The 16,984-nt window shown below is 39.2% G+C and overlaps 1 long non-coding RNA gene across 1 annotated transcript; it reads right to left on the bottom strand.

The window, feature by feature from the left end:
* Window positions 1–13,755: 13,755 nt before the first annotated feature.
* Window positions 13,756–14,704, bottom strand: LOC110162864 (uncharacterized). Its single transcript, XR_008631487.1, has 5 exons — window positions 14,600–14,704; window positions 14,184–14,240; window positions 14,088–14,135; window positions 13,957–13,991; window positions 13,756–13,798 (listed from the first exon to the last, which is right to left on the bottom strand). It is a non-coding gene; the product is annotated as an uncharacterized LOC110162864 (long non-coding RNA).
* Between the last annotated feature and the right edge of the window lie 2,280 nt (window positions 14,705–16,984).

The raw sequence follows: 16,984 nt of genomic DNA, 5'->3' as shown, positions 1-16,984 counted from the left end.
ATTTACTAGGGGTGTAACAATATCTAAGTCTCATGGTACAATATCATCACGGCATGAAACTCACAGTATGATATTTACTGTGATATCGTGGGAAAGCTCACGATCAGGAATGTAACAATATCCAAATCTCAGTACGATATTTTCGCAATACATATCTATCACAAAATATATCTAATATTTTGTGGAGGCAACAAAACAGTTAATATGCTACTTTTTCCTCTTAAAATGTTTTGACAAGACTTACTCCGAAGAACTAAGACTTAAAAGTGCTTAGAACTGTTATTCCTTCATATAGTTTGCACTGAAATGGAGCAAAGGATCATGGTCTATGTAGTTCCCTCTGTCTTTTTTTAAATTATTGCTGCACCATAACTCTTCATTTAAGCAAAGAAACTTGTAATTCGATATATTATGATGGTCCAAGATATTATTGTGAGAACTTTGATGATACGATACAACGATATTTCAGTTATTGTTATGTTTTTGTGTTGATCATATCGTTTTATTTTGTCGTATTTATCCGACACAACTTCAAGGACGGTCCGTGAAAATATTGTTTGACGTTAAAATGATCCATAGCGCAAAAAAGTTTGGGGACCACTGATTTAAGGACAATACCAATACAAGAATCATAATATTAATATTACTGTCAATATCAAAATAACTTGTGGCAGCAGTCCCACTTTTATACCTTTCTGAAATTCATGGATATTTTCTTCTCCATGAAGTTTTAAAGACCTCGCCCTCCATCTAAACGTTATGTGACAGCTCTATTTGTTGAGAGCAATAAAACTATGGAACTTCGTGGCAAAGCATTCCGATATTTCAATTATAATGAGAACACGCGTAGTCCAGGCCCCGTCTCCCGTGAGACTGCCGTGTTTTGTGCCCGTTTTCTCCTCACTCTTGGTCATCGCCGGAGTTTTATGTTTGCAATAACCTTTTTGGCAGCTCCGCATTGGCTCATCAGTGCTCGGAGTGAAGTGGAGAGGACATCTTAAAAGTCTCTGAGAAAATACACATTAGACTTGTAAAAGAGGGTCAATGAGGGGTTAGAGTGGACTATATGAGAGGATAACAGGGAGCAGATCCACACAGGGGACGAGGCAGACCAAATGTTCAATGTAAGCAGAGTTAGAGCTAATTAAATGCATATGTTAAGCTATATCCGGAAGTCATTAGCTGTATGAAGTAGAAAACGTAGCAGTACAGGGTAACTGGAGAAGCCATCGGAAATGAAAAGTAATTTGTTTCTAATACTAACAGGGCTGGACATTAAAGGCTCTATTTATATTAGACAAAATGGATTATTGTGTGCTTTAAGTCATGTTAGAATGTTATTACTTCATCAAAAACAGACCTGGAGATGTGTTTTGTTTCATTTACACATGTTTGAGTAATACTTTATAATTAGTCTGTTTACATCTCCAAAGCTCTGAATGCTCTGTTCCACCTTGTGATGTCATGAAGTGGTAGTTTTCAAGTTAACAGCTACTTTGTTCATTAGTGGCAATTCCAGGTTTGAAATGATCCAAACCGTTCTCGTGAAAGTGTATGAAGTTTAAAAACACCATGGAGCACTTCCTGTATTGCGACATGACATCACAAGGTGGAACAGAGTGTTTTCTGCTTGAGAGAAGCCTAACAATGCAGAGTTTGTGAGTTAAACATGAATGAAACAAAACACAATTCCAGGTCTGTTTGTGATGAGGAAACAACATTATGACACAGTATGGATGGGCATGATTAGTCGACTAATTGATCATTAAGATTTTTGACAAATGAAATGTAGGTTTTTGTGCGCAGTGTAGCGTGAGGAGACGAGGCTGCGTCTGACAGCACAAACACTGGAGTTGTGCCTCACAGTCCCACGTTTGGGCTCTGGCTCCTTGGAAACACTGTTCCACTCACTGAGTGTGTTTACAGCACATCAGTGTCCCGGGTATGATTGGATTTTTTTGAGTATCCCAGTTTGGTCATGGTGCATGTAAACGCAGTATCCTGGTTACTGCAACATGAAGTTGAGTGCACATGCGCCCAAAAGACAAACACTTTTTAGTCTTTTCATCACAACAGTAGCCAAAATAAATAAAGTGACCAACATAAATAAAGTGAAATGATTGTTAAATAAAGAGCTGCACTAAACCTGCACACGTCTGATCTCTGAAAACATTAACCATCTCCAACACGACACACACACAGAACACACTCACCATCATCAACATCAACATCCCTCTGTCACAGAGAGAACACTCATATTCCACTGAGTCGTGTCCTTTAGGAAGGTGAACTGCATCAGGACACAAGGAAAGAGATGTTTTTTTCAGCACTTATAGTTTATGCAAATGAGTCATGTGGTTTAAATTTTTGTTTCTGCAAAACGTAAACAAATGTGTCAAAGCTGCATTAAACACATTATAATGTCAAACAGGCTGATGTGGTTCTATAGTGTTTATGGTTTATATGTTTATGCAGATTAGTAAAAAATAAATTACTATTAATTATGATAATTTTAATAAAAACGTTAATGATTAATCAAAAATTTATCATTAATTCTCCTGACAATCGATTACGAATTTAATCGAATGCCCATCCCTATAACAGAGATCAGACAATAGTGTTATATGTGTTTTTTAATGTCTAGCAAACCAAATGCTGTAGATTTTAAACTTAGCTACATGAAACAATCTCAGTACCATTTTAATTTATAGGCTATATTAATTTCTTTATAGCTCAAAACCATATAGTAGCTTTATTAATTTTACAGTGCACCATTAGGGTCCTATACTGTAATAGAAGCTAATGAAACTCATGCATTGTAGTAAAAAAGCAATACGTTTTCCAGTGTAGGGGCCTCTAAGTGTCTCCAAGGGACTCCAAGACGGCAGCATCACTCTGCACTTTTGTTCACTTTTGCAAGCCTCTAATGCCAAGTATCCATTGCATTTCACACTATAAAACGTGAGGAATTTGAACTTGTAGCACTCATTTGCATTGTAAATGACCAAAGTTTGACGGGGCAAATATTAAAGACACTATTCTCTGATCTCTGCTGTCTCTGTTGTTTCCTCATCACAAACAGACCTGCACTTGTGTTTTGTTTCATTCACACATGTGTAACACGCAAAACCTGCATATTTAGACTCAGTTCTTCTCTCAGACTGAAAATACTCTGTGGAATACACACTGTTCCACCTTGTGATGTCATGTGGTAATACAGGAAGTGCTCCACTGTGTTTTTAAACTCCATACAACTTCACTAGAATAATTTGGATCATTTCAACCCTGGAAATGTTAATCTCTACTGAACAAAAGGTAAACTGTAGCTGTTAACTTGAAAACTACCACATCAGGGTCCACAGCCTATAATGACATCTCTTTATTATCACATATCTATATTTAAACAACAATACATTACAACATGCCTCTATTTAGACAGGCCGGTTTTCCCACACTTTTTGGTATCACTATTCTCTAACACGTCATATTTTCTGCCTCTCGCTGTCCATGGTGCTGAATGCAGCTGATCAATCGATAGGTATGTACAGTACAAAGTCCCCCCGGTCCTCATTTTCACCAGTACAATAAACAGTAAAACCTACAGTAAAACCACTCAGGAACAACTCAAATTTTGGGCCATTTTTGACCATTGTAAAAGAGAGAACCACATTATGAACTGGGATGGTGCAAACATCAATGGGACAGAGGAAAACAAACATCGTCGCTGGATTAAAGAGGCAGTCGAAATACAGAAACGTGCCCACGGGACTATAAACCTGGACGAGGGGGCTTTTTTACTCTCACACACCTGGGATAGTGTCCTGAGGAAGTCGGACTGCAGATGGCGCTGTCGTCCTGCCTCCACCGGTAGGAAGACAGCACCAAAACCTGTTTAAATCAGCTACCCAGACACGTCACAGCAACATCACGTGACCACTCTGAGGAAGTGCGCTAGTGAGCAGTTGAAACAGTCAGGTATGAAACAAAACTCTAGGTCTGAAAAAAGAACGTAATAACATAAAATATCGGAAGACCAAATAAATCTCATTGGACTAAAACCACTCACTTTGAGACTCTTAAACTGGGCGTACACTGTGCGATTTTTTTGGCCCTTTTTGAGACGATTTTTCACTCATGCGACTGTTTTTAGGATCAGGCTGAGTTTTCACTTAATCGTGTGTTGTGCTTCATGCAGTATACCGTATACCGTGCAGTGTACAGTATCGGGGAACCGATTAATACCTCAAAACCAGCTCCAGATCGGCATTCATAGTTCGCAAAAATATCAAACCTGTTTAAAATCCAGTCACCTCTCATTAAGGTTTCACTCTGCTGAAGTAGTTTGTATGATGTAAGAACATGAGTCGTGAGGTGTGAACTTTTAAACCCTGCGATTTGGTCGTACAGTTTGAGCTGTGTACGTCCGGCATTAAGTGTTCAAAAGATCACAGCACTACACTTCTAGTTTAGATACAAGTCAAAACTGTCATTAATATTTGTGGAATATTGTGCAATACTTCAGATACATGATTTGTAAAGCATAAATTGGCGATAAAGTCCACAGGAAGTAGAGTCACTATCGCAAATCTGCAGCTTCACCTTGATCCATGCTGTGTGGATGTAAACAGACACACACACTACTTTCACCTTTTTACTTTCAAAGAACACCTCAAACTGGATTAACAGCGCAGTTTTGTGGACCGGATGTTATTATTTGCGGAGGACAATTTATATGGATAATATGGATGAGATGATGCACTTTAAATTTACCACTTTACGAGAGGTGAGGAATAAAGTCTTCTCATTGAGCTGGCGCAATGAACTTAATTGGTTATTTATTTAGGCTGTACGGTGCTCTCCGCAAACTGCCTACACGACAAAATAAATGAAGCACAAAGGGCCCATGCAGTCTCCGTTTTTAGATTAGTTTTTTCCCGAAGGCTGGCATATGCACTTTTTTAAAATGCAGGGCTGTTTCCCACGGCGATCAGTTAGGACATTTCCCCACTGTCTGGTCTCCTATGTGGCCTCCTAAGTTTTCTCTGATCAAGACCTTTGCACCTGCCCAAGCATCTTATGATATATGAGAGTGCAAAGTATAATAGGCTATCACATTCATATTATTCATGTCGGAAAAGTTAGTGATGGGCAAATGAGCTCCGGAGCACGTCTCGTTCTTTCTGAAACAAATTGCTCTGGAGCACTGCCTCGGAGCTCGTCTCGCAGCAGCCGCTCACGTGACCGAAGTGTCAAAGTGTCGGTCCCTCCCCTACTGCTTCGCTCTGCGTGTTAATCGCTTCATTGTATCGAAGTGTTTCATTGGCTCAGCGAATGTTCCGCTCTGCGATTGGTTCAGAGTGCTTCAGAGTGTTCAGCGCACTTCCTTTTATACTGTAGCTAAACTGCTACAGTATAAAAGATGCACCAATATTTCTTAAAAATGTTTGGTAGTGAGGAGTATTGGTGGAGGAGGAGTATTAGTGGTGAGTTTGGTGACTTTTGGTGACTCTTGGCATTTGTTTCATTTTCGATGGCATCTACAAGTGGAAAAAAGTGATCCATGGTTTGGGATCACTTTGATCTAATTCCACCTAACAAGGTAACACCTACTTTCTTATTTACAGCATGTTATTTATGTTGCTCTTTACATATTATTTTAAATCATCATTATTATTGTTGTTGTTGTTACGGTGTCGCTCTGCACACAAGTATTGTCTTACACTAACAATACTTCATCGACGCTGAGACACCTGAGTGCCAATGGTTAAATTTGTCCACTAGAGGTCAGTGTTTCTCCAAGGCCTCAGACACGTCGAACCATTTGAGACAATATTGCGACTGAGGTGTCAGTGCTTCACGAGGCTCCATTCGCCCAGCACTAGGAAAAGTAGAATGTTGGAAAAATAGTAAAGTGCAGCTACTCCAACAAAGAAAAGACAAATGTCGGAGTAGTTGGACGCTTGAAAAGTAATGTTTATGCCACTACTTCGACAATTAGAGGTCAATGTCTGTATGGAAGGTCTGTTTTTGAGGAAGTAACAACATTATAACATGGCTTAAAGCTCTCAAGAGTCCATTTAACAACTATAAGACCGTTAAATGTGTGCAGTTTATCTTGGCTCCTCCAGATATTTGTCTCTTTTCGCCGTGGTAAACCACAAAACCAGCCACAGCACATCACAAGCAATACTTTTGTGTTTGAAAAATGGATGGAGTTACAGCATGTAAGGGCATCGTATATGAAATCAATCCCGAATCAATATTGAAATCAAACCTTAGCAGCAGGACAAAACCATGACTTCTGACACTGTACACTTTTCACCAATAACTGCGTGACCTTTTCAAGACACAACCGCATTCAATCAAAGCACCGCACTGATATGAACACTGATTACAGTGAAAATCATGACATTATCGAGCTAATATTCGTTTTTAACCAATTGTGCAATACTCCAGGAGCTTCAAGGATCTATATTACACTATTTTCTGTTTACATATTACAAAGTTTTCTATGTACTAGTATTTCCTCATCAAAACAATACCTGGAGTTGTGTTTTGTTTCATTCACACATAAAACAACTTATACAGGAATTGCCAATCTCAGCTAAACATAAAGAGTAGCTATTAACCCTGCGCGGTTACTTTTTTCCCCTTGTAAAGCTTATCCCACGTCACATGCATGCTGTGTGATGATGTAGAGAAAAATGTATGTCCAATAGGAATGTTGTTTTCCACCAAACGTATGCGCTCCATCCATTTTGATCGACCCAAACGTTGCCAAAGAGTGTAGTGAGCTAATATGGTCGACTAAATGAGCGTCTGTGTTTGTAACAATTGAAAAAACCTCTCTAAGTGCAATAACGTCTTAGGTTCTTTTAAAATGACAATATAGTAAAGTGTATTTACCTTGTTGACATGTTTCGGCTGCTGCTGCATCTTCAGAACTGTCACTGGTGTTGGTGGTGACATGTCGTATATCAGCTGCTGTTAGGTCCTCCTGTAGGTGTAGGTTTGGTCAGCCTGATGGACCTGCAGTTCGCTCAGACTGACCACGCCTCCCGATGTTCTCTGGAGGAGGGTGTCCCAGGTGTGTGAAAGGAGGAACACTCCGTCATCACGGTTGATCATGTCCGTGCCTCGTTTCCTGATTTCACTGTCCTCCCTGATCCAGCGTTTGAACTGTCAGTCTTATCAGTCTGAGCGAACTGCAGGTCCATCAGGCTGACCACGCCTACAGGAAGTAACAACAGCTGACCACGCCTACAGGAAGTAACAACAGCTGATATACGACACATCACCACCAACACCGGGGACAGTTCTGAAGATGGTTTGCAGCAGCAGCTGAAACATGTCAACAAGGTCAATACACTTGACTGTATTGACTTTAAAAAGCATCCAATAAGTTGAAGTACATAAGAAGACAAAATTAACATCTTTGGCTCTCTAAGTGCACTTATTTCTCAGATAAATGGCAAATTACACATCTTGGTCTGTGTAACTACACATCCCTTGTAATTTTTATTTGAAAGGTTTATTTCAGTCAAAATGTACAAATCCAAATGTAATAAACCCCATGGAAATGCAGGACGTGATGTGGCTCTGTGCTCTGGACCTGACACCAGCTGTTTCCATGACTGACACCAGGAAAGGCATTGCACTTTTTTTTTGTTTTGTTTTGAGGCGCCGGGGAAGACCCAGGACACGCTGGAGGGACTATGTCTCTCGGCTGGCCTGGGAACGTCTCAGGATCCCTCCGGAAGAGCTGGAGGAAGTGTGTGTGGAGAGGGAGGTCTGGGAGGCCCTTCTCAGACTGTTGCCCCCGCGACCCAACCCCGGATAAGCGGAAGAAAACGGATGGATGGATGTTTTGAGGGAACAAGGATATTTTTAGTTTATTGACATTCTTGATATTTTGCACTTTTGTAGATAAGACACTAAATTTATCATTTTTTATGTGCAAAAAGTTGTTTATACATGTTTGCTATGTGTTTTGCATGAAAGAGTGTGAATTAAATTTTCAGTTTTTTGTTCTTGTTTTGTATTTCTGGTCCTATAGCTTTTATTACAGCACGCAGATTGTGAAATAACAGGTTGTACTAAATAAAAGATTCATAGGATGTAAAGGATGTAGGGGTAAAAGTGAGTTTTAATAGCAATTTTTATTTTTTAATCCAGATGAGGATGGAGAAAAATCCCGCACACCGTCTTACTTGCAAATTGCACACCCTATTTAAGATGGCCACCTGAACTCTCATTCTGTTTGCCTGACGAGGGCCTAGTGCCGAAACGTTGCACGGTTTGTCCTAGTGAATCTCACAATTTGCAAGTAAGACGGTAAAACTTCCACTATTTGACATCGCAGGTTGGAACGGCGCATTTTGAGCTTTAGAGATGTAGACAGACTCATAATAAATGTTTACTCAAACGTGTGAATGAAACAAAACACAACTGCAGGTATGTTTTTATGAGGTAACAACATTATAACATGGCCTAAAGCTCACAAGACTCAATTTTGTGTAATATCGGACCTTTATGGTAAACTCCCAAGGCCTCTGAGCAATATAGCAAGTCCCCTCCAGTCATCCACATTGCATTTACCCCTATAGTGAGACCCCTGGAGGATTTATTATGTACTGCACGTCGCCCAGGGCTGCTCAGTGTGTGGTGAACATTAGTCAAACTCACGATTCTTCTGGGACGCTTCAATAAGCCAGCAGCGCTCCCTGGACTCCAGTCTGCTCTGATGGATCTTCTTCAGCCTGGCTCCGGTCCACCACCATCTGTACATCTAACCTCAAACCTATGTCGCGCCGCACACTATTTTTCATTTTTGTCACGGGTTTCTACGCGCTGCATCCAACTCCCTTCCAAAGCCCGTATCGCTGAATTACTTTCTTATCATGTCCTGTAGTGAATTACGGTGGGAGTGAATGGCAGTATGTCTCTATATGTTGGGTATGTGACTGTCAATACTAAATGAATTCAAGAACAAATCAATGGACAGATCTGTTCTCCCACAATCTCTGCTCCTCCTCCATCCGTCCATCAAAGCGGTGCTACAAAACGGGTTTATATCGACTTCGGTATTTTCAGCGGAGTGCGTTGGTGACAGCAGCTGTGTTAAACAAATAATTGTGTTTTGCATCATCTGGGGGAATGTGTGTCTCTTTCTGAGGAAAAGTCTGTAGAGGAGATGTTTGTGAAATCCCTCAGTTGTCCAGGTGGGATCCATAGCGAAAGAGAAATTCAATTCTGTCAACTGGACAAAAGCTGCTCGTTCAGTTCTGGTCAGATGCTCTTGGACGCGGTCTTATATCTGCCTGCAGGGAGGAGCTAACTACACTGAAACTACTCTGAAACTAACCCACACACTTGTTTCTGTTTGTAAATAGGAGAGAGATGATGTCTGGGGCCTTCATCTGTTCAAAAATGAATTGTATTTCTTAACAAAAATAGTCTCTTTAACTCCCTTCTCCATTTTTCTCTGGTTAAGATCAACCCTCTCTACCTCAAAGACTTGGTTAGTGGTTTTGAGATAGAGATGTACAGAGACTGGGGTCCTGTGCTGTTCTCTCGTCTGTGTTGGTACATCTTCTTATGAAGTTGCTGTTTCATTTTTCCAATACGCTCACTGCATTTCTGAATTGATAGTCAGAATTGAATTTCTCCTTTGCTCTACAGTGCATGGTTTCTTAATTACATTTACGGTTCTGAATTCTGAATTAACAAATTGTGTATTTTTATTTTTTAAATTTTTTTTATCTTTAAAATGTATATATTTTTATTTAAATTTAAATTTTTTATTTATTTTTTATTTCATATGTTTTTACTTTCTTATTATTTGTTGTATTAATTTATTATTATTATTAGTAATAGTAGTAGTAGTAGTAATAGTAATAGTAATAGTAGTAGTAGTAGTAGTAATAGTAATAGTAATAGTAATAGTAGTAGTATGGTAGTAGTAGTAGCAGTAGTAGTAGTATAGTAGTAGTAATAGTAATAGAGTAGTAGTAGTAGTAGTAGTAGTAGTAGCAGTAGTATAGTAGTAGTAGTAGTAGTAGTAGTAGTAGTAGTAGTAGTAGTAGTAGTAGTAGTAGTAGTAGTAGTAGTAGTAGTAGTAGTAGTAGTAGTAGTAGTAGTAGTAGTAGTAGTAGTAGTAGTAGTAGTAGTAGTAGTAGTAGTAGTAGTAGTAGTAGTAGTAGTAGTAGTAGTAGTAGTAGTAGTAGTAGTAGTAGTAGTAGTAGTAGTAGTAGTAGTAGTAGTAGTAGTAGTAGTAGTAGTAGTCAGTAGTAGTAGTAGTAGTAGTAGTAGTAGTAGTAGTAGTAGTAGTAGTAGTAGTAGTAGTAGTAGTAGTAGTAGTAGTAGTAGTAGTAGTAGTAGTAGTAGTAGTAGTAGTAGTAGTAGTAGTAGTAGTAGTAGTAGTAGTAGTAGTAGTAGTAGTAGTAGTAGTAGTAGTAGTAGTAGTAGTAGTAGTAGTAGTACAGTAGTAGTAGTAGTAGTAGTAGTAGTAGTACAGTAGTAGTAGTAGTAGTAGTAGTAGTAGTAGTAGTAGTAGTAGTAGTAGTAGTAGTAGTAGTAGTAGTAGTAGTAGTAGTAGTAGTAGTAGTAGTAGTAGTAGTAGTAGTAGTAGTAGTTTAGTAGTAGTAGTAGTAGTAGTAGTAGTAGTAGTAGTAGTAGTAGTAGTAGTAGTAGTAGTAGTAGTAGTAGTAGTAGTAGTAGTAGAATCAAGTATGCTGACTTCCTCGTTAGAAATCTGTGGTGCCTAATGGGAGCTATCGTCCCCATAAACATCATCACAACAAAAGGCTGTGAAGTTGTATGTACCCTTGACGCAGCAAGAACTCATATAAATATCATAAAATACTAAATAATAGCGTAGGGTGTTTCTTTGTTTCAGCCAGACCTTCTTTGTAACAGACCAGGCCTTTATTTGAGACCAGGCAGCAATTTATGGCAGACGATTAATTCCTTCCTTATAAAAATCTTGCTCAGCACAGTCAGAACACAGAAGTTCAGCACGGCCGGGCCTGGTTAGTACTTGGATGGAAGACCACTGAGAAAATTAGGTTCCAGAGGGGGGCACTTGTCACAAAAACTGTCGTTGTGTCCTTAGGCAAGACACTTCACCCACATTGCCTAGTATGAAAGTGGTGTGTGCGTGAGTGATGGTGGTGGTCGAAGGGGCCACCACCGGGTATGGAGTGACTGAATAATGTTCTGTAAAGTCTTGTTGTGATATATGTCTTTGAAAAGCGCTATATAAATAAAAATTTTACTTACTTCTTCTTTTCTTCTTCTTTTTCTTCTCTTTTTTATGTTAATGCAGAATATATATTCATTGCAATAGACTTTTATCTAGCTTTTCATAGGTTTCAGCTGACTTTAACATTAAAAAAATGTAATATTTAGATTTTAATTATGAATCACTATGGCAACGGTCCTAATTATTCCTCCTTCTGAAACTGCGTCACAGTTTTTGTCCAAAGACACAAAAACAGGAGACCTCCTCTGCACAGGTCATGAGGAGCAGGTGTGGTATTTTTAACCAGAACACAGCTCACATCAGGGGCTCTCTCCGATCGATGAAACAGCAGAGTAACAAGAAATAAGGAAAGCAACAGGCAGAACATGCAAGAGCTTCATCTGTGCAACTGTATTATCATTTCAAAACCACTGGCATCATGTGGGGAGTTTCTCTGTGTGGAGTTTGTATAATATTCTTCAGATATGATGGACTTTATTGGCTGGTTTTCCTGATCAGCACATTTTAACATGTCATATTCCTTTAAGTTTTGCATATAACACATTTTAAAGTAAGTTTTAAATCTATACAAAAAGGCAAAAGCTTCAGCAGAAAAAAAAATAGCAGAGGAGAAATTAAATTCTGGCAACTGGACAAACATTTTTTGATAGATTCATTTTGCAACTTGTCCAAGATGTGTGAAGAATCCCTCAGTCGTCCAGGTAGAATCCATGAGGAGAAAAATTCAGTTTGTGGAGTGGACAAAAGTTAGTTTGGTCGAAGACGTTTCGTAGCTCATCCAATCTGCTTTTTCAGTTCTGGTCAGAATGCTGGTGGACACTTCCTTATATCTGGAAGGAAGTTAAGGAAGGACGTGTCCACCAGCATTCTGACCAGAACTGAAGAAGCAGATTGGATGAGCTACGAAACGTCTTCAACTAAACTAACTTTTGTCCAGTCCACAAACTGAATTTTTCTCCTCAACTTGTCCAAGCTGCTTCTTCACTTCTGGTCAGATCTGCTTGAAGGGAAGAACTACCTACACTGAAACACACCTACTTGTTTACAGAGTGTTTTTCTTAGCAAGGCCTATTGAGCTGCACTAAGTGGGGACTGAGTCATATTGGCATAATCATTCAGTCCCCTGGGTGCTTTCACACCTCTGAACTCGAACAGGCTATCACTATTGTTTTCTTTGTTTTGATTTAGGTCTGAGGATGGAGCTGTAAATAGAAGAGAGATGATGTCTGAGCCTCCATTTCTGTTCAAAGATGGATTGTGTTTCCTAACAAAAATTGTTTAACTCCCCTCTCCATTCCTTTTCTCTGGCTAAGATCTGTTCCTCACTGTCCTCAAAGGAGTGGTTAGTGGCTTTGAGATGGAGATGAACGGCAGACTGAGGTCCATCATTGCTCTCTCGTCTGTGTTTGTACATCCTCATGTGAAGTGGCTGTTTTGTTTCTCCCGTGTAACACTCACTGCGGTCTTCACTACACTGAATGGAGTAGAACACATTGCTTTGTGGACTGCGAGTACTTCAGTCTGCCGTACAGAGAAAAGTTGCTATGGATTGATATCTGGAGGACTGAGAGAAAAAAAAAAAAGTATAGTAAAAGGTAAGACATATGTTAAAAAGATGAATTTAATCTTTAAAGGCCCATGTAACTGAGCAAAATGTGTCTTGTTCCAGTAGATATATAGCATAAGTGGATCTTGAGGTAAAAAAACAACAACAAAAAACTAAAAAGTCAACATGCATCTAATTAATGTCCAACAATCATTTCATAATTGCATCAGTGCATGGTTAACATGGTTGTTGTTGTTGGCACGACTAAGATGAGAAAATTCAGCTGTGGTCCTGATAAACTCATCTAACCTTGGACTCAGACAAACTTTATTGATCCACAAGGGAAATTATTTGGGCACAGCAACTCACACATCATAATATAATAGAATAACAAAGAGAGAAAATAGAAATAGTAATAATACATTCTAAATAAGTAGCAAAAAGAGACTGGTGTCAATGTAAATGCACAAGTCAAAATAAAATTGACAGATAAGTAATAAAATATAAAATCACAGCTATGTACAAGAGGTCACAGGAAAACACTGCAACAATGATATGATGATTGACAGGACATAGGCTTATCTGTTCCATAAGGATGAGTTGTTGTACAGTTGTAGGGAGTATTATCTGTTACATAAGAGTGAGTTGTTGTACAGTTGTAGGGAGTATTATCTGTTCCATAAGGATGAGTTGTTGTACAGTTGTAGGGAGTATTATCTGTTACATAAGAGTGAGTTGTTGTATAGTTGTAGGGAGTATTATCTGTTACATAAGAGTGAGTTGTTGTACAGTTGTAGGGAGTATTATCTGTTACATAAGAGTAAGTTGTTGTACAGTTGTAGGGAGTATTATCCTCTTTCTGTCTTTAGCTTCAGTCTGAGGCAGAGGTTTTGAGGCAGAGGTGCAGTGACGCTGGCTCCTCTTCAGTCTGACTGGTGAAGATCCAGTCTGTCAGTGTCCAGCTCTGGGCTTCCCCTTTCTCACAGCATCTGAAATGACACCAGTGTATGTTAAACACCCCATTACACCTTTTATTCTTGTAAGGAGTTAGAGTTCAGGTTTGTGAAGAACATTGTAAGTCCTGACAGTGGCTGTGTGATGTGAACATGAAAGGTGAATACTTGATTGGAGAGATCTATGCACTTACAGAGGGTCAGTCTTTAAACTCCACCACAGCATGTTCTGAAAGAAACAATATGCACAACAACAGGTGTGATTATAATGTGCATATGTTTAGTTATGAAAGTTAATAAAAGTAGGATAATACAGTAAACTTACAGAGGGTCTGTCTCTACATTTTTGGAACTTGGCCCAGCAGAGGGAATTCTGTAAAACATCAAATAAGAGAAACACAAATACAAGTGCAGTATTTACCTCCAGAGGGTCTTTATCATGCTGTTATGTCCATCTTCTTATTAACTATTGTATATTCTGAAACAGAGATGAAAAACATTATTTAACTCATAGGAAATACTTTAGCGCAGTAAAACTGAACTCTTTTGTTTTAGTATAAGCCTGAGTATGAGATTGAGACATATTTCACTGCTGTTAATATAGAATACTCTACTACATTTACTGTTACCACAACATTTAAAATATAATAATCAATTTATGATGGTGTTCATAGTCAATATCAGTGTAATATAGATGTGACACATTAGTGTTCATGTCAACATCTCTCACTGAAAGTCTGAAGCACCGTCTCAAGTCCCATAACAGAAAGTTAGAGACAAAGTCAGATCTGGCTCCAAACTAAATCCTCAGTCACAGAAATCATTAAAAGTACTAACTTCTGATCAGCGTGCCGGGCTCCTGATGGAGACACTCAGCAGAAGGACAGGGGCTCCTGATGTCATCTGGGGAAAAACAACATAAGTTTAGGTTGGTTATCTAACATTAGCTGTTGTTAAAAGTTGTGCTTTTTATTATGTTACGTTATTGTATTATGGCACGTTGCGTTAAATGATCGTATTAAGGCACTGACATGACTGCACTTTAGTCTCAACTCAACAGTCAACACTCTAATCTACACAAATAATAATTATCTCTGGTTAAAAACAAAACCAGATCAGACACCGGTGTCACCGTCGCTCCACAGCCAAAGGGAGAGCGCCGAGAGCGGCATCCAGCCAGAACCGAGCCCGTTAGACACGACCAATGATCACGGAGCAGAATTACAACTCTGTGATCGTAAAAATATACAAGAATATAAGTAGCGTTATATAAAAATAGTATTTAGACTGGGATCTACCTCAAGAGACGGAGTTATTCCAGACTCCTGACATCACATCGTCTTCATCACGTCAGCTGCTACTGTCGCTAACTATTACTTACAGTTAAATCCATGGACAATAGGTGGGTGCTGTTTCTTTCCACTCATGTCCCGATAACGGCTGATGACTCAGTGGCGCGTCCGCGCAGCGAATCCAAACCGGTTTAGCCGCGGATCCGCGCATTGATAGTACAACTCAGTGTGTCAAAAACAAAGTGTTGTGTTAAAAGTACATTCACAGTGCGGATCTAAGATGATTTAACCGTAGATTCTCTCTGTAACAGCAGGCCATCCGAGGGTTAGGGTTAGCAACAGTCAGAAAGCGAATACGGAACAAATACGCAGCGGATCCGCAAAGCGGACGGACTCTGGGGCGGATTTGGGCGGACCGAAAGCGGATCCGCTGCAGATCCTGATGCTAGTAGGGATATTATTCATAATATATATTTATAATTTTGCCCTTGGTGCCCCTCCCAAAAATTATACCACCAGCCGCCACTGGTCCTGGTTTAGTCCCGGTCCCTCAAGTCTCAGGTCTCTATAGGACAGGACTGGACGGCGTTACCCTCGTGTACCACGTTCACTACAGACCTGGTGCTGTCCGATGTGTGACTATTTCTTGCCCGGTTGCTTCTTTCAGTGATGTTGTTCAGGGGTGTTTTTGACGAGAGGCTGTTGTTTAATGTTTACAACCAGTGTCAGGCCTTATTGTTTTTAATAAACCTCAACCTTTTATTATTGTCTTGTGTGCGTATCGTCTACCACACAGCCTCAACAACTATTGCAGCTAATAATAATAATTTTAATATAATAATGATAATAATAACAACAACACATAATTAGCCTAATACTGTTAAAGAAAAACATGATAGCATGTCTGCTGTGTATGACTCCACCGTAGGGGTGGGCGATATATCGATATTTTAATTATATCGAGATAATTTTAAACTCGATATGAATTCTGACATATCGTATATATCGATATAATGCTTATATTCAATTCTGATTTCGCCGCTTCGCTTGTTTACCTTCTGTCTCGTCGCCTCCGCCTCCCTGATTTTGTTCGCTCGTGTCTCCTTCACTCCTCATTATCACCGTGAACGAAGAAAGTTGGTGCCAGTGAAAAGCTTCAATCACCACGAACCTTTTCCACCATTTACAGACAAAACCATCAGCAGCACATCCTCATATTCCACTGAGTCGCGTCCTTTTGCCCGAAAGAAGCTAAACGAGCTGAGCTGCACGAGAAGTGCTGTTTATGCAAATGAGCCACGCACTTAAGTTTCGTTTCTGTAAAATGTAAACACACGTGCGCAAAACTGCATTAAACACATTATTATCTCAAACGGGCTGATGTGACTCGTAGTCGTTATATTGTAAAGTTTAGCAATGTAAAGTTTATTTATGCAGAATATTTTAATGAATAATCTGCTGCAGTGTCACTTGTACAATAGTGTTTGGAAACGTTTGGTTTGGTCTGCAGTGGATTGTGGGATTAAACCTCAGAGCTCCTTACTGCTGGGTAATAACATGGATCTGTTAAAATAAGGAGCATCCTGAGCTTCTTCTGCTAAAGGAGCTTATGGTTCTGGTTCTGGTTTGGATAACAGAGTTAATGCAAAGATGAGCTTGTGTTGAGCTGTTTTATTTATGAATGAAAAGAAGGAAATATGTATTATTTCTTTTATTTTACAGTTAAATTATTATTTATGTAATTAGGGTTTTTTGTAATCTTAAATGTTCCTATATGAACTGCCGACCTCTTACACTTCAATTAAAAAAAAGGACCTTGTGGAATTTGGCAGATTTGTTTTTGCAGTTTTCAGTTTTAGGGGGTTATTTTTTCTTGAACATATATCGAGATATATATCGTATATCGAGATATAGCAAAATATATCAAGAT

The sequence above is a fragment of the Boleophthalmus pectinirostris genome, unplaced genomic scaffold (genome assembly GCF_026225935.1).
Source record: "Boleophthalmus pectinirostris isolate CB_2022bp ecotype Guang Dong unplaced genomic scaffold, ASM2622593v1 HiC_scaffold_9, whole genome shotgun sequence".
In the NCBI taxonomy this organism is placed as follows: Eukaryota; Metazoa; Chordata; class Actinopteri; order Gobiiformes; family Gobiidae; genus Boleophthalmus; species Boleophthalmus pectinirostris.
Note: the sequence above shows the minus strand (reverse complement) of the source record. Positions and strands in the feature narration are given on the sequence as shown.